The sequence below is a fragment of the Marmota flaviventris genome, chromosome X, assembly GCF_047511675.1.
Source record: "Marmota flaviventris isolate mMarFla1 chromosome X, mMarFla1.hap1, whole genome shotgun sequence".
NCBI classification, from domain to species: Eukaryota; Metazoa; Chordata; class Mammalia; order Rodentia; family Sciuridae; genus Marmota; species Marmota flaviventris.
In genome coordinates this window covers 83565885-83587649 of record NC_092518.1, presented here as the reverse complement: position 1 = coordinate 83587649, position 21765 = coordinate 83565885, and positions in this window count along the sequence as shown.

Here is a 21765-nt window from a genome sequence, read left to right as displayed (position 1 = left end):
TGTTTTGTTCTGTTCTTTAGTGAAATAAAATAATTTGAGTGTATTTTACAAGACAAAGTAAAATAACATTTTAAAATATTTGCCAAAGAGAATTCATTTCAGGGTAAATATTATATATATATATATATATATATATATATATATATATATATATATATATATATATATAACTTTTAAAGTCCTAAAGATTTTATTAAATGATCCTATAGGACAACATCAAGGGGCTTTTTAAAGACTTAACAGCAAGTGCAACGTACTTAATTTTTTCCCACAAATTTTCTTTCGAATATCAAATAGAATGGAAATACAGAGAAAGAAACCACTAATATTCTCTTGAGTAAAAATGTAATTTAGTAAGTTTTCTGTTGAACTGCAAGTAGAATCATGGACTCTCTGTAAGTGCAGCATTGAGAATGTATTACTACAAAACACAATAACAGAGTTTGAAAGATAGGTAGACATAGAGATGCTGCTCACATTATGATAGTATGTTCTTATAAATCCATTGTATACTTAAAATATACAATGCAAATACTTTAACACAAGTAAGTTAAACATCATAGCTTAGCAACACATTGTACTACAAAACCTCAGTTGTTTGTCCTTGTGATCATGTGACTGAATGGGAATGCTGTGACTCACTGCTCCTTCCACATATTACAAGAGTATTGTACTTCATGTTTCTATTTCAGGAAAAATTAAATGTGTATCACTTTTTTATTCTTGTGAAGTAAAAAAAAAAGTCTTAAATTGAGATCCATCTAAAAATAAAGATACAGATGCAGATGTAGATATAGACATATACAGTACTTTCAAACCTCTGAGAAACAGGCAGTAATGCCTCAACTTTAATGATCAGTTAAAATTCCTTTCACATTTGGTCATGCTTTCAATATTGTTGGTGGATATATATGGTATTCTCTTTTAACTATTTTATGTTTTTTAAATTGATTTTACTTTTTAAATATATGACAGCAGAATGTATTGCAATTCTTATTACACATATAGAGCAAAATTTGATGTAGTCTCTCTATTCACCTCACAGATTGTTTCTTTTGCTGAGAAGAAACTTTTTTTAGTTGGAGTCCACCCCATTTATTGATTCTTAATTTTAATTATTGAACAACAGGAGTCTTATTAAGGAAGTTAGGGCCTAATCCCACATGATGTAGATTAGGGCCTACTTTTTTCTTCTATTAGACACAGGGTCTCTGGTTTTATTCCTAAGTCATTGATCCTTTTTGAGTTGCATTTTGTGGATGGTGAGAGATAGGGGTTTAATTTCATTTTGTTGCATACGGATTTCCAGTTTTTCCCAGCACTCTTTGTTGAAAAGTCTATCTTTACTCCAATGTATGTTTTTGGCACCTTTGTCTCCTATAAAATAATCATAATTTTGTGGGTTAGTCTCTCTGTCCTCTATTCTATACCCTTGGTCTACCTGTTTTGGTGTCAATACCATGCTGTTTTTAGTACTGTTGCTCTGTAGTATACTTTAAGGACTGGTATAGAGATGCCACCTGCTTCACTCTTCCTGCTAAGGATTGCTTTAGCTATTCTGGGTCTGTTATTTTTTTCCAGATAAATTTCAGGACTGATTTTTCTATTTCTATAAGGAATGTCATTGGGATTTGATCGGAATTGCATTAAATGTGTATAGTGCTTTGGTAAGTGTGGTCATTTTGATAATATTAATTCTGCCTATCCAAGAACATGGTAGATCTTTCCATCTTCTATGGTCCTGTTTGACTTCGTTTTTTAGCATTCTGTATTTTTCATTATATACATGTTCCACCTCTTTTTAAAAGTTGATTCTCAGGTATTTTATTTTATGAGAGAGAGAGAGAGAGAGAGAGAGAGAGAGAAATTGTTATATTTATTTTTTAGTTATTGGTGGACCCAACATCTTTATTTTATTTTTATGTGGTGCTGAGGATTGAACATAGTGCCCCGCGCGTGCGAGGTGAGCGTGCTACAGCTTGAGCCACATCCCCAGTCCTTATCGTATTTTTTGAGGCTATTGTAAATGGAGTAGTTTTCCTCATTTCCATTTCTGAGGATTTGTCAGTGATATACAGAAATGCCTTTGATTTATGGGTGTTGATTTTATACCCTGCTACTTTGCTTAATTCATTTACTAGTTCTAAAAGTGTTCTGGTGGAACATTTATGGTCTTCTGGGAATAGAATCATATTATCAGCAAATAGTGTCAGCTTGAGTTCTTCTTTTCTTATGTCTATCCATTTAATTTCTTAGTCTGTCTACTTGCTCTGGCTGGTGTTTCAAGAAATATGTTAAATAGAAGAGGTGAAAGAGGGCATCCCTGTGTTGTTCCAGTTTTTGTGGGAATGCCTTCAATTTTTCTCCATTTAGAATGATGTTGACCTGGGTTAGCAAAGATAGCCTTTAGGATGTTGAGATGTGTTTTTATTATCCATAGTTTTTCTAGTGTTTTAAACATAAAGGGTGCTGCATTTTGTCAAATGTTTTTTCTACATCTATTGTGATGATCATATGATTCTTATCTTTAAGTCTATTAATGTGATGAATTACATTTATTGATTTTTGTATGTTGAACTAACCTTGCATCCCTTGGCTGAATCCCACTTGATCATGGTGCACAAGTTTTTTATATGATTTTATATTTTATTTGCCAATATTTTATTGAGAATTTTTGCCTCTATGTTCATTAGAGATTTTGGTCTGAAGTTTTCTTTTTTTGGATGTGTCTTCCTAGTTTTGGAATCATAGTGATATTGGCCTGATAGAATGAGTTTGTAAGCATTGCCTCTTTTTCTACTTCCTGAAATAAATTGGAGAGTATTGGTATTAGTTCTTCTTTAAAGGTCGTGTAGAACTTGGCTTTGTATCCTTCTGGTCCTGGGCTTTTCTTGGTTGGTAGACTTTTGATGACATCTGCTATTTTGTTACTTGAAATTCATCTGTTTAAATTGTGTATATCATACTGATTCAATTTGGGCAAATCATATGACTCTACAAATTTGTCAATGCCTTTGATATTTTCTATTGTATTGGAGTACAGTTTTTCAAATAATTTTTAATTATCTTCTGTATTTCTGTAGTGTCTATTATGATATTTCCTTTTTCATCATGTATGTTAGTGATTTCAGTTTTTTCGCTCCTCTTTATTAGCATGGCTAAGGGTCTCTCATTTTTATTTATTTTGTTAAAGAAGCAAAATAAATTTTTCAATTATTTCTTTTTTATTCTTTTCTATTATGTCACTTTTTCAATTATTTCTTTTATTTCAATTTTATTGATTTCAGCTCTAATTTTAAATATTTCCTCTCTTCTACTGCATTTGGTACTGATTTGTTCTTCTTTTTGTAGGGCTTTGAGATGTAGTGTTAAGTCATTTGTTTGTTGACTCTTTCTTCTTTTAAGGAATGGACTCCATGCAATGAACTTTCCTCTCCAAACTGCTTTCAAAGAGTCCCAGAGATTTTGATATGATGTATCTGTGTTCTCATTCACCTCTAAAAATTTTCTAATCTCCTCCTTAATGTCTTCTGTATCCCATTGTTCATTCAGTAGCATATTATTTAGTCTCCAGGTGTTGGAGTGGATTCTATTCCTTATTTTATCATTGATTTCTAATTCCATTCCATTATGGTCTGATAGAATGCAGGGTAGTATCTCTACTTTTTTTTATATTTGCTAAGAGTTGCTTTGTGTCATAGTATATGGTCTATTTTAGAGAAGGATCCATATGCTGCTGAGAAAAAGTATATTCTCTTGTTGAAAGATGAAATATTCTATATATGTAAATTAAGTCTAAGTTATTGATTATGTTATTGAGTTCTAGAGTTTTTTGTTCAGTTTTTGTTCGGAAGAACTTTTCAGTGATAAAACAGGTGTGTTAAAGTAACCCAAAATTATTGTTTTGTTGTCTATTTGACTCTTGAACTTGAGAAGAGTTGGATTGATGAACATAGATGCTCCATTGTTTGGGGCATATATATTTATGAATGTAAAGTCTTGTTGGTGTATGGTTCACTTGAGCAGTATGTAGTGTCCTTCTTTATCCTTTTTTATTAACTTTAGTTTGAAGTCTATTTATTTTTTGTGAGGATGGAAACCCCTGTTGCTTCCACAGTGCATGCGAGTGGTATGATTTTTCCCAACCCGTTGCCTTCAGTCTGTGGGTGTCTTTTCCTATAAGATGAGTCTCTTGAAGGCAGCATATTATTGGGTCTTTTTTTAATCCAATCTGCTAGTGTATGTTTTTTGAATGGTGAGTTTAGGCCATTAAAATTCAGGGTTATTTTGGGGACATGATTTGTGTTCCCAGCCATTTCTGTTGATTTTTGCTATTTAACATGACTTGGTTTCTCCTTTGATTACATTTCCTTTAGTGTAATCACTCCCTCTGCTGATTTTCAACATGGTTTTCATTTCATGGAATATTTTGCTGAGAATGATCTGTATTGCAGGCATTCTGGTTGTAAATTCTTTTAACTTTTGTTTATCATGGAAGGTTTTTTTTTTTTTTCTCTTTTCATCATCAAATCTAAAGCTTAGTTTTGACAGATATAAGATTCTTGGTTGGTATCCATTTTTTTTTCAGAGTTTGGTATATGTTCTTCCAAGATCTTCTGGCTTTGAGGGTCTGTGTTGAAGCATCTGCTGAGATACGAATCAGTCTCCCCTTATATGTAACCTGATACCTCTGTCTTGAGGCTTTTAAGATTTTGTCTTTATTCTGTTTTCATTATAATGTGACTTGATGTAGATGTGTTGTAATTTTGTATATTTGATGTCCTGTAAGCCTCTTTTATTTGGTTTTCCAATTCATTCTTCATGGATGGCAATTTTTCTGATATTATCTCATTGAAAAGATTGTTCATTCCTTTGGTTTGAAACTCTGTGCCTTCCGCTATCCTAATAACTCTTAGATTTGGTCTTTTGATGCTGTCCCATAATAATTCTGGAATGTTCTATTCATGGTTTGTACCTTTCTTCACTGTGGGATCAACTTTATTTTTCACATTTTATACTTTGTCTTCATTATCTGACATTCTTTGTTCCAAGTGATCTAGTCTGTTGGTTATGCTTTCTTTTTTTTTTATTTGATTCATTGTATCTTTCATTTCAAGGGTTTCTGAGTCTATCTCTCTTGAAGTAATCTTTTGCTACCTGTATTTGCTCTCTTATCTCTTTGTTGGAGTGTTCAATTTTTGCCTGTATTTTTTTATTTAGGTCATTTGTTAATTCACAGATTATTTTGATTATGAGCCTTCTGAATTCCTTCTCTGACATTTCATCAACTTTGTTGTTCATGGGTTCTATTATTATAGTGTCCTGATTTTTTTGGCGCACTTTCCTCCCTTTTTTTTTTTTTCATGTTGTCTTTTGCCTTATTTTCTTGAAGTGTGGATCTGAGCTATTACAGTTTCTTCCCTATATTCTTGTAGTACCTGTGCAGATTGTGTGTACCTTACCTGATGTTGGGCTTCCATACCCTGCTGGTGTCCTTCAATGAATGCTAGTGCATCCTGGATCTGGGTCCTGAGCAAGTTGGAGTGGGTGGATACGGGCCACTGGGATGACCTCCCTCAGTACTCTGTTGTTTGGAAGGGGCTGTCCTGCACCAGATGCTGGGCTCTGGCAGGCATCTGTCCCTCTGGGAGAGGGGTATACCAGGACCCCTGTGAGCCTGGTTCCCTTATAAGGCAGTTTGAGTAGATCTGAGCTGCTGGGCTTATCCTCCTGTTGTAGTCTGCTGGTCAGAACAGGTGGTCCTGAACCAGAGACTAGGCTCAAGAATGCTTTTCTATTATCCCAGCAGCTTGAAAGGCTGAATCAGGAGGATGGAGATTTCAAAGCCTGCCTCAGCAACTGTGAAGGGCTAAGCCTCAATTTTTTTGTCTATTTTTTTAGTTATAGATAAACACAATAATTTTATTTTTATTTATTTGTTTTTATCTGGTGCTGAGGATCAAACCCAGGGCCTCACACATGCTAGGCAAGTGTTATACCACTGAACTACAAACCAAATCCTAAGACCACAATTTTTAAAAATTCATAAATTGATAAGTCTTGGTAGTTTTCTTTGTGTTTTTTTTTTTTATTTAATATTTTTTTATTTTGAATGCAGTTTTGTTGAGAGCCACAGCCGAACTGGCCCCAGCAAACTTCCAGCTGATTGGCTCACAGTGGCCCCAGCAAACTTCCAGCTGATTGGCTCCTCTGCAGTGACGCTCATTGGGCTGTTTCCCCGCCTTTCATAACACGGAGCTGCTCATTGGGGGATTCTTTTGGCTCCGCCCACACAACCCAGCCAATCGGCCTCAAGGGCAGGAAGAATTCCAGTGGAAGTTCTCACTGGAAGAGCCGGTAGTGGCAGTTGGGCTCTGAGGGAATTCCTGAAGAGCTCCTGTGTTGCAGTGTGTGCGTTATAAAAATAAAGTTTGTTCCTGCTTGATAAGTGGCTAGTGAATTGTGCCCAGCCAGACTGCAGCACAGTTTAAATATTTAATAGAGAAATTATTTAAATGTGAAACTATTTAATTCTAAACCAAATTTTTCTAAGGAAATTTTAATTTATTTTATTTCATATTGCTAATATGTGATTGAAGGAATTGATGTTTTTAAGTATCTAATTGTATAAACTCATTTAGTTTTCAAAAAAAGTAATGTTTTATTATTGTTATCAGCTTGCAGATGAGGTACTGGCCTCATGTTGTATTAGTTTCCAAGGACTGTATCACTAAGCACCAGAAGCTATGGGACATAAACTGATTATTAAACTTTTGGAAGCTAGAATTTTAAAATTGAAACGTCATCAAGGTCTCATTTTCAACATTGACTCTACAGGAGAATACTTGCTCGCCATTTTTAGCTTCTGTTTATTTCCAAGCAATGTTGTTATCCCTTATCTTGTATATTTATCATTCCTGTAATATACCATATTCCTCAGTGTAAATCTTCACATATTCTTCCTTTAATGTGTCTTTTTGCACCCAAATTTCTCCATTTCATAAGAATAAAAGTCATATACGATTAAGGCTTGTTGTAATGTCTAATTTGCACTTGATTACCTTTGTAATCAAGTAATATTACAAGTAATATTACATTCTGATGTGCTAGGCTTTAGGATTTCAATTAAATTTGGAATGGGTTGTGCACAATTCAACACAAAACACACGATTAAGTATCGATTAGTAAGTTTTTTTATTCAAATAGTCCATACTCTTATTCACTATACCCTTTCTTCTTCTTCTCTCTCTGCTCTTTGTACATGCCTCTCCCTCTCACACTGCTCTCTGTCTTCTATAAACCATTGGTAGAACCATAAATAAAGAAACTGATAATTTCAAGGTATTACTTTAGGATTTAAATATACCACTTATTATATTATGTGATTTCTACATATCCGGATGTCCATAACTGTCTTTTATGCTTTACTGGAAAGTTTTGCAGGCAGGGATTCTTAATCATAATGGTTTTTCTCATAATCAAATACATGTACTCAGTTTATAGCAATTATTGAATTTATTTTACATAATGAAATAGAGATAACAGTATGTCTCTAAAGTTCTCTTTATTCCAAGTTATTTAATAAGGTTCAAAAATTTATGGAGTTTAAAGTGGCATTTTATTCTTATTTTCATCACACTATAGATCTAAATATGAAGTTTGTAAAACTCTTTGATTCAACTTTATCTTTTCTATGAAATTGAATTATGCAAAATACAGGCAAAAGCAGTTTTAATTATTAAAATATTCTTTTGGGACTGAGGCTGTAACACAGTGGAGAGTGCTTGCCTAGCATGCATGAGACACTGGGTTCAATCCTCAGCACCATATAAAAATAAACAAATAAAATAAAGGCATTCTGTCATCTACAACTACAACACAATTTTAAAAACTATTCTTTTGTTGTTTTGTTACTCTGACAACATTTTTTCTGCCTATGACTTTCTATCTGGACAACTGATAAGTTAGAGATGGGAGTAGAGGTTAGAGTATGCTGTTTTGGAACATCTGTGACTCACATCATGAATCACATTCTGACATACTCTAGTGAGGGTTTTCACAGAGAGACCCTATAGTGTTTTATAAATAATAATATGTTAGTATAAAGTTCAAGAGACAAAGTACCAATCGGATTTCTACTTGAAGGATTTTTTTTTGTTTGCATTTTTTTTCTAAACCACATGTTAAATATGATAAATGTGTAATGTTATAAATAAATGAAACAAATTCTAACATCTATTAATCTGGTTACCTCTTAAACATGGAAATAAGTATTTGCTACTGCAAAGACTGTGAGTATTGTCATTATCCTATCTTCCACTAATTTATTTTTAAACATATTTTTTTCAAATCCTTTGGGAATCATAAAAATATGTTGATGTTTAATGAAAACAATTACCGATTTTACATTCCAAATTAAATTACTGTTTTGGAAAGACACATAGAATGTCTTTAAAAGAGGTTAATACTGAGGCTGGGGTAATAGTGCAGTGGTAGAGCGCTTGCCTCGTATGTGTGAGGCACTGGGTTTGATCCTCAGCACCACATAAAAATAAATAATAAAAAACGCATTGTGTCCATCCTCAATTAAAATATTAGAAAAATAGAGGGCAATTATTACTATAAATATAAAAATGTATGTACCTGCAGTCTTTAAAAAAAGTTAAAGTAGAAGACAAACCTGGAAAATATGGCTTGGGTCATGCCATGTTAAATAGTTTGGGTTTTTATTTATAGGCAGCAAGTAATTATGAAACATTTTGAAAAATATTAATGATTATGAGTGCATAGTATAGAATAACAATATTAGGATTTTAACCCAGAAAGTCTGACCATTGAGATGTAGCTTTTGATAACTGCACCACGTGGTAAGATATTAAATGGGATCAGAAATCTTATGATAAATAAATATATCATTCAACCCTCTTTAAATGATAATATACTTAAGAATAGAAGGATGGATTTAAAAGATGTATTCCCCCAATACAGTGTTATTATTACCACCTGAACACAGTTTTACATGTATTTCTAATTTTGAAAGATAATCATTCTAATAAACACACACACACACATCTATTTTGTCAATGTTAAATGTTTTTACAAAGTACGGACACTTGCACAAAACCTCTGTTCTATATGGCTAAAATCATTATACTTATTTTTTAAAAAATCATGGTGTTGCTAGACCAAGTCCCTTATTGTTGAACTAACTGTTGCCTGACTGCTTGACTTCACATTTAGTTCCCAAAATTCCCCAAATTTCAATTTTAAGGTTGTTATACAAAATGTAGGGCTAGGAAAAAAAGCAGAAATAACAATTTTCTTTTGTGATTCTTTTTAGTCTAGTCATAAATTCTCATGCATGCATTAGTAATTGTGTCACCCTTGGAGAAAAGGAGGGCAGTAAAACACCACGTCTCTGAAATGCCCTTCTCTTTTCTCAAGAACACAGCCATGTTAAGGGAACAATGAGAGTGAATCTGATAATGGAATGTCCAGATAAATATCGTTTTGAAGGATATTGTTTTTCTCTAATGTATGTTGGGGAATCAGGACTAGTTAGTGCTGTCTGCAGAAAGCTGCTTTTTTGCATGCATGTTCGGTTCCTTGAGATACTAGTCATACAATGGCAGAAAGCAAGCCAAACTGATGATGTCACTATTTCTATAGCCTCATTTATAAAGCTTCTCACTCTGTGGTAATTGGTGTGGTACAGAGCACTGTGCAAAGGGAGCTGTCTCATCAAACGGGTTACCAATGGACAAAGCATTGTGAATTAGAGGTACTATTTTCCTTCCAACTGCCAGAGGCAGAATGTAAAACCAGGTGCACCTATTGGGCCCATTACCACTGGAATCTCTGGAAAAGGACTTCTCAGTCTGTCACCAGTAATCTTCCCTGAAAATATTTTCAATAAACTTCGAGTCCCACATCCCATTTCAGAGTGTCTTGTTTGGATTTTTGACAACATATCCCACTGCCCTAGTACATCATAACTGTAGGCAGTATACTGATATTTGGTCATCGAAGTACAAATGGGTATAAGCAATTTTTCTGTACATTCCTAGCTAATAACCTTATGGAATTCATGATTTTCCAGAATTAAGATGCATGGCTTAGTATTTGTATGCTCACTCATAAAAGTTAGAATGAGCTATAAATACGTTTTCTAGAAGAACATAGGATAATTGTTGAAACTAACCTTCTTGTCATAAATGTAGTAACTTTTGATTAGTTTACAAGTGGTTTATGAATGAAGAATAATTTATTTGCAAAAGATACCAAAGCCAAAATAAAACTTTTTAAAAAAATAATGTTAATTTTGAGCATCTATACATCTGTTGTAAATATTATATTGTTCTGCCTTTTACATCATTCATACTACCTATATATGTATATGTATATATATATATATATATATACATATGCATATATATTCATCATAAAGATCAAATGTATTAATGATTAAATTTACATAAATATTTGACACTAATTTTTTTCACTATTTTATTCTGTATGATTTTTTTACAAATATATTTTAATAATGTAGATATTCAACTAGGCTTGAATGATTAGATTTAAAATAAAATATTGTATAAGATTAATTGCCTTTGAAAGATTTCTCTGCTATGTTTTCTAGAGAAAACAATTCCTTTGAAACATGGCATGTTTTCATGAAATGAGCAAGAAATTCACAGTTTGAGATAAGATTTATTTTTCACTTTTGCTATTAATTAACATATGTGCACTTACAAGTCTTTCTACATCTCTGGTACTTAATTTACTTATCTGGTTTTCTCATTATTGAATCCAAATTTTTAAAAAAGTTTTCATATGAATAATATATTAACAAACATAGCATGACATGCCAATAACAAAGCTAAGTGCAACCCAAGCCATTTCCTATTTATTGAGCATTGTTTTGTCTCCTGCTGAAAAGAGTATGTCATACATTTGTGACACAATTATTAATAATTTAGTAATATATATGATATAAGCATGAAATTTAACATTTAAAAGTTTTCTATAGAGTTAGAAAACAAATAGTATCATAGAATTCTTTAGCTCCAACACAAAACTAGAGCCTTGTAAAAAAATGTAACAGGATACCCATTTTAATGAGTACAGATATTTAGCATGTGCAATATGAAAGTATGGAAATTATACCTAGAAATAAGTTTATTTTTATTCTTTAAAGCAATTTGAATTCTAAATGTAGACATATAAAACCCTGGACTTTACTATGGATAAAAGATTAGCAGAAACAAACTAATTTAATAACTATTGCATGTGCTTGTAAAAAGGGATCACAATAAATGTATAGAATAATTCTGAAAATTATTCTGGGAAGAGGAAAGTTTCTAGTGTGATTGAAAAGATAAAAATAATAATAATAACATTGGTAAAATATAGTGAGGGTTAATAAGAAGAGCATTCCAGGGAAAGCAGGATTCTATAAATAGACAAATGCAAGTAAAGAAGTTGTATCAACAAAAAAAAAAATGAATATCATCATGTTAGAATCTGAGGGTTATGAAAGAGAAGGGAAGAGGAAATAAGCAGTAGACAGTCACAATCAAGGTTCAGATATTTGACATAATTTAAAATGGTGAGAGTGTTCAAATAATAAAAAATGTGTTTTCGAGTTATTCTATAAATTCTATTGATTTGCAAATATAAGATTGACAATTGTCATTCGAGTTAGGAAACTATCTCAAAAATATAGACATAACTTTATTGGGATAGGGAGGTGCTCTATGGTAATGTAGATGTATGAGAGCCGATGTGAGAGAAATAACAGGCAAAAATAGCAGACTTTAACAATGGACTATATGTGTGGGGATTAGGAGAATGGTAGTAAACATTTTCAGATATACTTAAGGTATTCTAGAAAAATCAAAAAAGTTAAATTAAAAGCCAGTACATATAAAGCTGGAAGTCTTTAAATTGAGTACTTAAGGCAGAAAAATCACCTGTAACCACATTTTATATGTTTTAAAGAGAAACTGCATTTTATAAACCCTTGTCTCATTAACAAGGGCAGTTGAAAATTTAGAAGATGTTTATTTTCTATTTTTATTAATACTCAGTTTTGTCCCTCTTTGTTTTACTGGTCTTTCCAGGTGGCGCTCAAATTCACAAGTAGACATTTATAATAAGAAAACAGCTTGATATTTTACATGAAAACATTAAAGATTTATTTATACAAGAATGACACATAAAACAGGTTTAAAATCAATGTCTATATCTCTTGCGTTATTCAGTTGGTTAGCTTGTATTCAAAGTTCTCAAGGATCAAAAGTATATCAGTGACAATTGCTTCCTTGAGAGATGTATTGGGTCCAGTGAGTTTTCATATTTATGTTTTGCATTATTCCACTATACCTAGAGAAGTACTCTTAGTAACTTAACTTGAACTATTTTGTCTCAACTTCATATTTATTTTCTACTTAAAGAAAATAGAAGTAAGAACAAGATATTTGTTATGTGTGGAATAGCTTCTTAAGAGCTGACTTAGTTCCCATTCACCAAATAATTTAGTATAACTCCCAGAAGTGTTATGTTTCAGATAATAAAAAGCGTAAAGGTAGTACAATTGAAAAATATTTTGTGAGTGGTGAAATTACAAACTTTCATCTAACATCTGCTAAATATTCCAGCACTGAAAGAATTTAGAAGTAATCTGTATGAGTAATTTGTTTCTGAGTGAAATAAAGAAATGTCTTTCAGGGGCCAGTGTTGTGGCTCAGTGGCAGAACATTTGCTTAGCAAGTGTGAGGCACTGGATTCGATTCTCAGCACCACATATCAATAAATAAAATAAAGGTCCATTGACAAATAAAAAAAATATTTTTAAAAATTCTTTCAGGAAGAGGCTGTGTGCCTGGTTTCAACACAGATTTTCCTCTGTAGGTAGTAAATTAATGCTGAATATGGACTTATGCAAAATTAAATGTAAGTGACAGTTTCATACTCTCAAGCTCAATGATTTTGCACAAGTAAGTTAATATTTTGGACTTCAATTTCTTTATAAATAAAATGTAACAATAAAGAAATTTTGTGTCCTATATACACGGTATACACAAGGGAAAACAAATGTAGTACTGCATTTAAAATTGTATACTTGGAAATTTACTAAATAAAGCATAATGCATAAATATAATGTTTTACATTATGCTCACATTATATATAAAACCAACCTTAATAATTCCATGTTAGAGACTTATTTCACTCTAATTTTATTTTGTTTGCATTTAGTAAAAATTATCCCATCTCCTTTTAGAAATAACATCACGCTTGTAGTACATATGTCTTTGTTTTTGTTTCTCAAACTTCTAGAAGACTTTGAAATTCTATAATCAGGATTCCAACAGATCTGGTAGCTGGAAAAGGCCCCTTTACCAGGATGAAGAGTAATAACATTTTGTATTCTCACATGGGTGATGTACGATAGATAACTTTGGGACTCTTATCATGGCAATCAGTCCATTCATAAGGACTCCAATCCCATGATATAAGTCATTACTCTTCATAATTCCATCATATTAAAGGTTAGGATTTTAACATATAAATTTGGAGTGGAACATTCACTCTATAAGATTATTATAGACATCCAAAGTACACATCAGTAAAATTTAATCATGTCAAATTGAAAAAAATAAGATACATTGTGCTCAGCTATTACAGATTTTATAACCTATCAAAAATACAAAAAATATTGGGCTGGGGTTGTGGCTCAATGGTAGAGTGCTTACCCAGCATGTGTGAGGCACTGGGTTTGATTCTTAGTGTCGCATTTAAATTAAAAAAAAAAATAAATAAAGATCCATGAACAACTAAAAAATATTAAAAGTAAATACAAAAATATTTTTTATGGACTGGGGCTCAGTGGTAGAGCGCCCACCTCGCACATGTGAGGCACTGGGTTTGATCTTCAGCACTATATAAAAATAAATAAAGATATTAAAAATATATCTTTTTATGTGTTTATTTTACTGATTATTTGTTATTGACTGGCAGCCCATATCTGCCTTCCCATTGTTTCTTCTATATGACTGTGGCTGGAATTCTGAAAATCATGTTCTCTCAACATTTGACATCCTACTATCTTCAGCTAATAAGAGATAATAACAGATAAAAAGAAAGGGAGAAGATAAAAACTTTACACTTCATTTCTGGCTTTTAAAGTGTGGTAGCGGGCAGTTTTTGACACTTGTAGTATCAGCAAGAAGAGTGGGAAGATCACACAATATACCAACCTAAACAGAAACACAGTCTTATTTCAGTGTTTGCAGCCCGTGTAAATGCAATAACTCCTCAGTGGATCCAGAACCAACTGCAAGAACAGGGGGAGTTTCAAGAACTCTTTTCCAGGTTTATTAGCATTTTCCTATCTTTCATATTATTCATGATATGAATAATTCTCGACTTTGTAGATGCTCTGGTTATTCGGTCATCTATCTTTACCCTTCTAGCCCTTACAACACCTTAGAAACTAATTTTGTCTTTTTTCATATTCCAAGAGTAGTTTCTATTTTTCTGATTGGAACATGACTGAAATATTTATATAAACTCTTACTTATTCAAAGTAATGAATTTATTTTTTTCTATATACCATTAATAAAATCAAAATGATGTAAATTAAAAATTAAGATATATGAACTTGAAGTGAAAAGTAATGTCAGAGATTTCACAGATTTATATAAAATTTTGTTGCATGAGGCAAAAGAAATGTAAGAATATATTTTTCTTCAACTACCTCCATAATTCTCACATAAAAAATTGACATGTTACTTGCTTATTAATTTTTCCATATCTTACAAGAAAATTTTAGCTAGTGAGCACCTGGCATTTCCTTCAATATGTATTATAAAGGTAAAATAAATAATGAATACACCATCTTTATTCAATAATTATTGTTTCTGAGAGAAAGTCAATGTCTTTTACAGGTAAAAATTGAAATAAACAAAAATATAAATATGAATATACCAGAGTGAATTCCATATCTATGTATATCTATAAAGCACCAATTTTTTTTAAAAAAAGAAGAAAAACAGCAGAATGATTAGTAGAGGAGAGGAAGGTGAACAGGGAGAGGGAGGAGGAGAAGGAAAAAGACAGTTTTCCAATTCTTGGAATTGAAGTGAAGGAAATTATATTACATGCATGTATGATATGGCTTAATAAACCTCACTATTATTTATAACTATAATGAACAAAAAAGCCAAAACAAAAAACAAGAAGTCTTAACTTGAATGTAAAAGTCTAAACCACTTTGCAATTAGTTTATTTAAATAATCTAATGATAAACAAATTTATTGGAAATAATATTTTATTCAGTCAAATATTTTTCTCTCAATTTGAAAATTGTTTAAATCTACTGCCACCTTTTGGAACCCATTTTGTTAGGTTTTTCATATTCATTGAAGAATACAGAACATTTTTATATAGTAAAATAGACAACTGGAGAAACCTCTCCCTTTGGGGCAACTAGATATTACTAAAACATATTTTTCAGTGTATTTCTTGACAGACAATAAAGAATTACTCCCACAGGCTCATCAAAAACAAACAACCAAAAAATGATCTATGACCAGATGTTGGAGTGTTTACTGATGGAAATGATATCAGCATAGTAAAGTTCAGGACCAAACAATGAGAGAATATACCATTTCAAGTCTCATGGATATTTTACAAAATTACCTAGGTGCGAGGTCATGAAGTAAGACTCAAAAATTTCAAACATTGTTATCATACACACTATGTTGCCTGATTATAATGCAATTAAGATTAAATGAAATAGTTAAAATATAAATATGAATACTATTTATTTGGAAATCATAGGGCATCCTCCTAAGAAATTCACCAAAGAAAAATTAATAATGAAAGTATTGAGTACTTACAGGTAAATAATGATAAGAATGCTATATATTAAACATACTGTGCCAGACTTATGGAATAAGGATTCTTGAATCCTTGAATATACTATCTCCAGAAAAAAATCATATACAAATTATATTTTTAAAAAGCAATGATTTAATGTCTATGAAAATAATCTTAAGGTCATGCCACAAATGGAAAAGTATACATTCAAAATATCCACTAAATATCAGAAAGAACAATAAGAATCCTGGCATTTCAGGTATTAATCACTCTCTTACCAACCCCTACACTGAGTTACAGAAGCTTTTTAGGCAGAGCTCTGTTTTGGTAAGGCATGGCTTTGAAGACAGGACTTCCTGTCCCTCCATTTCCCAGTCTAAAGTTATAGTTGCATCATGGTGGATAGAGAGCATTAGTGTATTGTTTCTTATGTTACCCAGCTCCATGTTGTTAAAGATCTATTCCATGCAAGAGTGACTGAGAGCTTGAGATCTCTGGGGCTCCCTTCCTCCACTCAGGACCTATTCATAAGATAGAAGCTATTCCACAGAGATAGCAGGATAATAACACTGAGTCTCAATTACTTTAACCTCAGCTCACCATAGGAATTGTCATGCTGGGAGAGGCAAGAGAAAAATGTTGATCCCTATTACCAGTTCTAGTTCTATTAAAGAGAAGTACTTAATGTGAAATGGAGTTTGGAATATGCCATACCTAATTTTGTTGTTAAGTATAATGGAGATCGTGGTTGAAAACAATCAAGAATACAACCTCAACTCCATGACACAATTAGGAACAAGCATACATGAGAGTAATCTGAAGCTTAATAAAGAAAACTAGAGAAAAAGAGTAATCACATTAACACATTATAGGTCACATTGCACCCATGCAAGAAAAATGACATCAGTATATGGGCAGGATGTGCAGAGAAGGGGAAGGGGGAGAAGGCAGGAGTCAGGGTGCATGACTCTAAAGCTGGCTACTAGTTCAAAACTCCAGAGTCAGCAACTTAACAAGAGCCTAAGGATGTAACTCTGTCGTACTGTGCCCCTGGATTCAATCCCCAGTGCCAAATCAAAACAAGAGAAACAACAGAAAATATAAACAGCTAAAAGTAGATTCTTTCAAGTGCTTAACAATATTAACAAATTTTGTTATACAATAAAAAGAGGACATAAATATATTTCTTATATTAAGAGTTTAAAATAGTAATATCAGTATAGAACATTAAAAAAATTGCAAAAGATTACAAGGACATTCTCTGAACTGTTGTATCCCAGGGAAGTATGTTAACTAGGTTATAAAATCCTACAAGGACAAAAACTACAGAAGACGATGAAAGAATAAATATGAAGAATTTTCAACTAAAGAGACTGAATCAGTTACTTTAAAATGTCTCATAGCTAGAAAAAACACACACACAATAGAATAATACTCAGCTATATATAAGAATGAAATTATGGCATTTGCTGGTAAATTGATGCAACTGAAAACTATCATGCTAAGTGACATAAGCCAATCTGAAAAATCCAAAGGCCAAATATTCACTCTAATATGTGGATGCTGATCTACAAGAGGTGGGGGAGTGGGGAGATATAAGGGAAGGTTCACTAGATAATCCAGGGTAGAATGTGGGGAAAACAGTAGAGATGGGAATTTAAAGATTGTAGAATGAATTGGATATAGTTTCCTAAGTTCATATATGTATAAAAGACCAGTGTAAATCCACATCATGAACAACCAGAAAAATGAGAAGTTATACTCCATGTATATGTGATGTCAAAATATGTTCTGTTATGTATAATTAATAAGAAAAACATTTCAAAATAAAAAAATGAATAAAATGTTTCACACAGTTAAGCCCATGACCTAGATGGAATTACTGATGAATTTAATGAAAAATTAATATTGGTTTTATATAAGTCTTCCAAAAATATAGTAAGTGGTAACAATTTCAAACTCTTTCTATGAGGCCAGTATTGCCTTGATACTAAAAATATCCAAAGTCGCCACAGGAAATAAAACTACATTCCAATATCTCCTGTAATAAAGATGTAACAGTCCTGAAACAAAATACCAACAAAAAGTATATAACAACATGTAAATTATTTACCATGATGATGTGATTTTTTTTCAGGAATTCCATGTTGGTTTAACATCTGAAAAGCAATTATTATGATATACCATAATGGTACCAAAAAGGGAAAAAACATATTATCATATGTGTAAACAAAGTAAAATTACTTAATTAAATATAACACTATTCTATGATTTAAAAAAGAAACATTGAACAAACTAGAAAGACATTAAAACTTACTTATATTAATAGAGAGCATTAAAGAAAAATCCACCATGAATTTTTTAACCCATACCTAATGCTTTCTCTAATATGGGTTTGAGGAAAGACGGCGGAAGGTCTAACTAGGGCAATGAAGCAAACGACATAAATTATAAAGGAAAAAGCAAAATTATTTCTAGTTTTATATGTCATGATCTTGTATGAAGGAATCAGACAGAGAGGGCTGGGGTTGTGGCTCAGTGGTAGAGCACTTGCCTCTCACATATGATGCACTGGGTTAGATCCTCAGCACCACATAAAAAAATAAATGAAGATATTGTGTCCATCTGCAGCTAAAAATAATTTAAAAAAAGAATTCAGACAGAATTCACTAAAATATTAATAGCACAAAAAGATCATCAAGATTGTATTATATAAAGTCAATATACAAAATGAATTATTTTCTACAATACTTTAGCAATGAGAAATTTAAAAATGAAAGTAATAATATAATTCCATTTGTGACAGAATCATAAAAGAGTGAAATAATCAGATCATCAACTGTATAACTGATGAAAGATAGGCAGGACATCTTCAATCCTTGTTTTGCCAGTCCTCTTCAATATACTATTATGTGTACCATTGTGGTACCATTTATTCATTCTCTTCTAAATGTATTTTTGGGTGGATTCCAATTGTTTCTGTTATAAGTCATGCTGCCATGAGTACTCTAATAAATGTCTCCTATGCACATGTTACGCGTACAAGAATTTCTCATCAATAGTGTTCTTTAAAGACGTTTACTTCTATAATCACTAATATGATTAATTATAATAATTTATACACTCATAGGAAGTTGAAAAGATAGTAAAGAGTCCCATGTACTCTTTACTCCATTTCCACCACTGACCAAACTTATGAAATACATTGAAATACATTTAACAAAACTTGGCCAGAATTCGTTCAAATCATTAACATTTAAATCTCTGATTATCATTATTGAAACCAGAAATTTGCCATTGTTGTTTTACATTTTTTGGCTGCTTTATTACCTCTGTAGATTAATTTAACTTCATCACAATAAAAATACAGAATAGAATTATTCCATAACTACAAATATTTCTCGCATACTATATATATATATATATATATATGAGAAATATTTGCAGTTATGATTATATATATATATAATCATAAGTTCACAGGCCAATACTTAATCCCTAATAACCACCAATCTATTCTGTGTTATTTTGGAATTTTGTTTTTTGTTTTATGTTTTTGTTTGTTTGTTTGTTTTGCATTTTTCATGGTGCTGGTTATTGAACCCAAAGGTATCATAAATACTAGGCAGGCAATCTACAACTGAGCTATACCCATAGCCCTATGTTTTTGTTTTTGTTGTTGTTGTTGTTGTTGTTGTTTGTTTGTTTCTTTGTTTGAATTTTGAAGTAAATGTATATAACCCATGAGGTTATTTTACTTTTTATCATTCAGGATAAAATCTTTGAGATCCATCAATGATGTAATTCAATAGTTTATTTCTTTTTATTGTTGAGTATATAATTTCATATTATAGATGGCAAATTTTTCTTTAAAAAATTCAGTGACTGAAGGGAATTTTATTTGTTTACAATTGAAGGACAATATGAATAAAACTGCTTAGAATAATAATATAAGATTTTCCTTGACTAAATATAAGATTTAATTTTTTGAGATAAATGCCCAAGAACATATTTGTGAGGTCATTTTTCAAGTTGTTTGTTCATTAAAAAAAATCATAATGGACTTTTACTAGGATATATGAAAGAATGAAATTATGGCATTTTCCAGAAAATACATGGTACTGGAGAATATAAGGCTAAGTGAAATAAACCAAACTCAGAAACTTAAAAGTAGAATATTTTCTCTCATATACAGAAACTATAGAAAGATAAACGATGTGGGAGTGAAGGATAGGTTTACATAAAGGTAAAGGGAGGATAACTTAATGTAGAAAGAGATCAAGAGACAAAGAAAAGGAATGGGTAAGGGAAGGCAATGCAGAATTAATTCTAAAAAAATCATGCTATGTACATATATAAATATGACAGGGAACTTCACATTTATGCATAGATAGAAAGAACTCATCAAATATGAACTAATAGATGAGTGAAAGGAAGTCCAGTAGTGTAGAGGAAGGAGAATGGAATAGAGGACTGAGGACAAGAGGAAAAGTCGGAAAGAAAAGGGAGGAATCATGAACTGAAACCAAATTCTATGCATGTGTGAGTTTGTTGGAATGAACCAAGTACTATATATAACCGTAAAGCTCTTTAAAAAGTCTTATATTGATCTAAAATTTTACAATTAATTTGTATTGACAGTGTGCCTCACAGAAGTACTTTTCCATGCAATAATTTTAATTTATCATTATATTACAAATTACAGGCATTATCAGAAATAAAATTATTTCCTTTTCAAAAAATTGGAATATAGAGGTAAATTTCATATACCTCATATTTCATTATTTTTTAATATAATTGAATTATTTTTTTAGTGTACTAAAGTGTTGTACATGGATTATCACAATCTATTTTTTTAGTTTTTATCACCTTCCATTCATAATCTATTGCCACTCAATCCCATGCTCTAAAATAACCACTGATATCACTTTTGCATTTATGCAATTTCTCTCTATATACACATGCTTCTTTTGGACATTCCATATAAATGAAATATAATATTCAGTGCTGGTAGCTGGTTTCTTTTATATAGCATGTTTTCAAGCTTCAATTGTCTTTCAGTAAATATCAATATTACACTATATGGCTAAAAATATTACATTGTGTGGATAAGCCACATTTTATTTACCTATGGATAAGCTGATTAACATTTGTGTTGCTTCAAAAAAAGCTATTGCATATAATGCTGCAAAAGTTATTTATACATAAATATTGGTGTGAACACATTTTAAATGCTTTAGGTGTATATCAGTATATATTATGAAGGGCAATATCTGGGGCACAAGCTATCTCTCTGTTTAACCATTTGAAAAGATGCCATACATATTTTCAATGTATATGCATGATTTCACATTCCCACCTATAGTATAAGGTTTCCAATCTCCACTCCTTTCTGATTGTTCTATGTCTCTTTGATAACACCCATCCTAGTAGATTCAAAATGGAATATTATTGTAGTTTGATGTGTATTTACTTTATGGAGAATAATGTCATTTACCTCCCCATGTACTAATTAGATATTTTCATATCTTGTTTGGAGAAAGATCTATTGAAATTCTTTGCCCATTTTTCAAATTGGGTAATTTGAGTTTTTTTTATTCAATTGAAAGAATGTCCATGTACCTTACATATACATTATTTATCAGATAAATGGCTAGCAAGTATTTTTTTTTCCTTTTTTATGGATGATGTCATTAAAAGCACAAAAGTTTTCAATTTTGATAAAATCCAATTCACCTTTTTTTTTTCCTTTTCTGTTCTCTGTTTTTAGTATCATTACTTACAAGGGTTTTCTTAACCTGAGGTCATATAGGTTAATTCCTACAATTTCTTCTAATAGATATATTTTTTGAGCTCTTACATTTAGGTCTATACTCTGTTTTG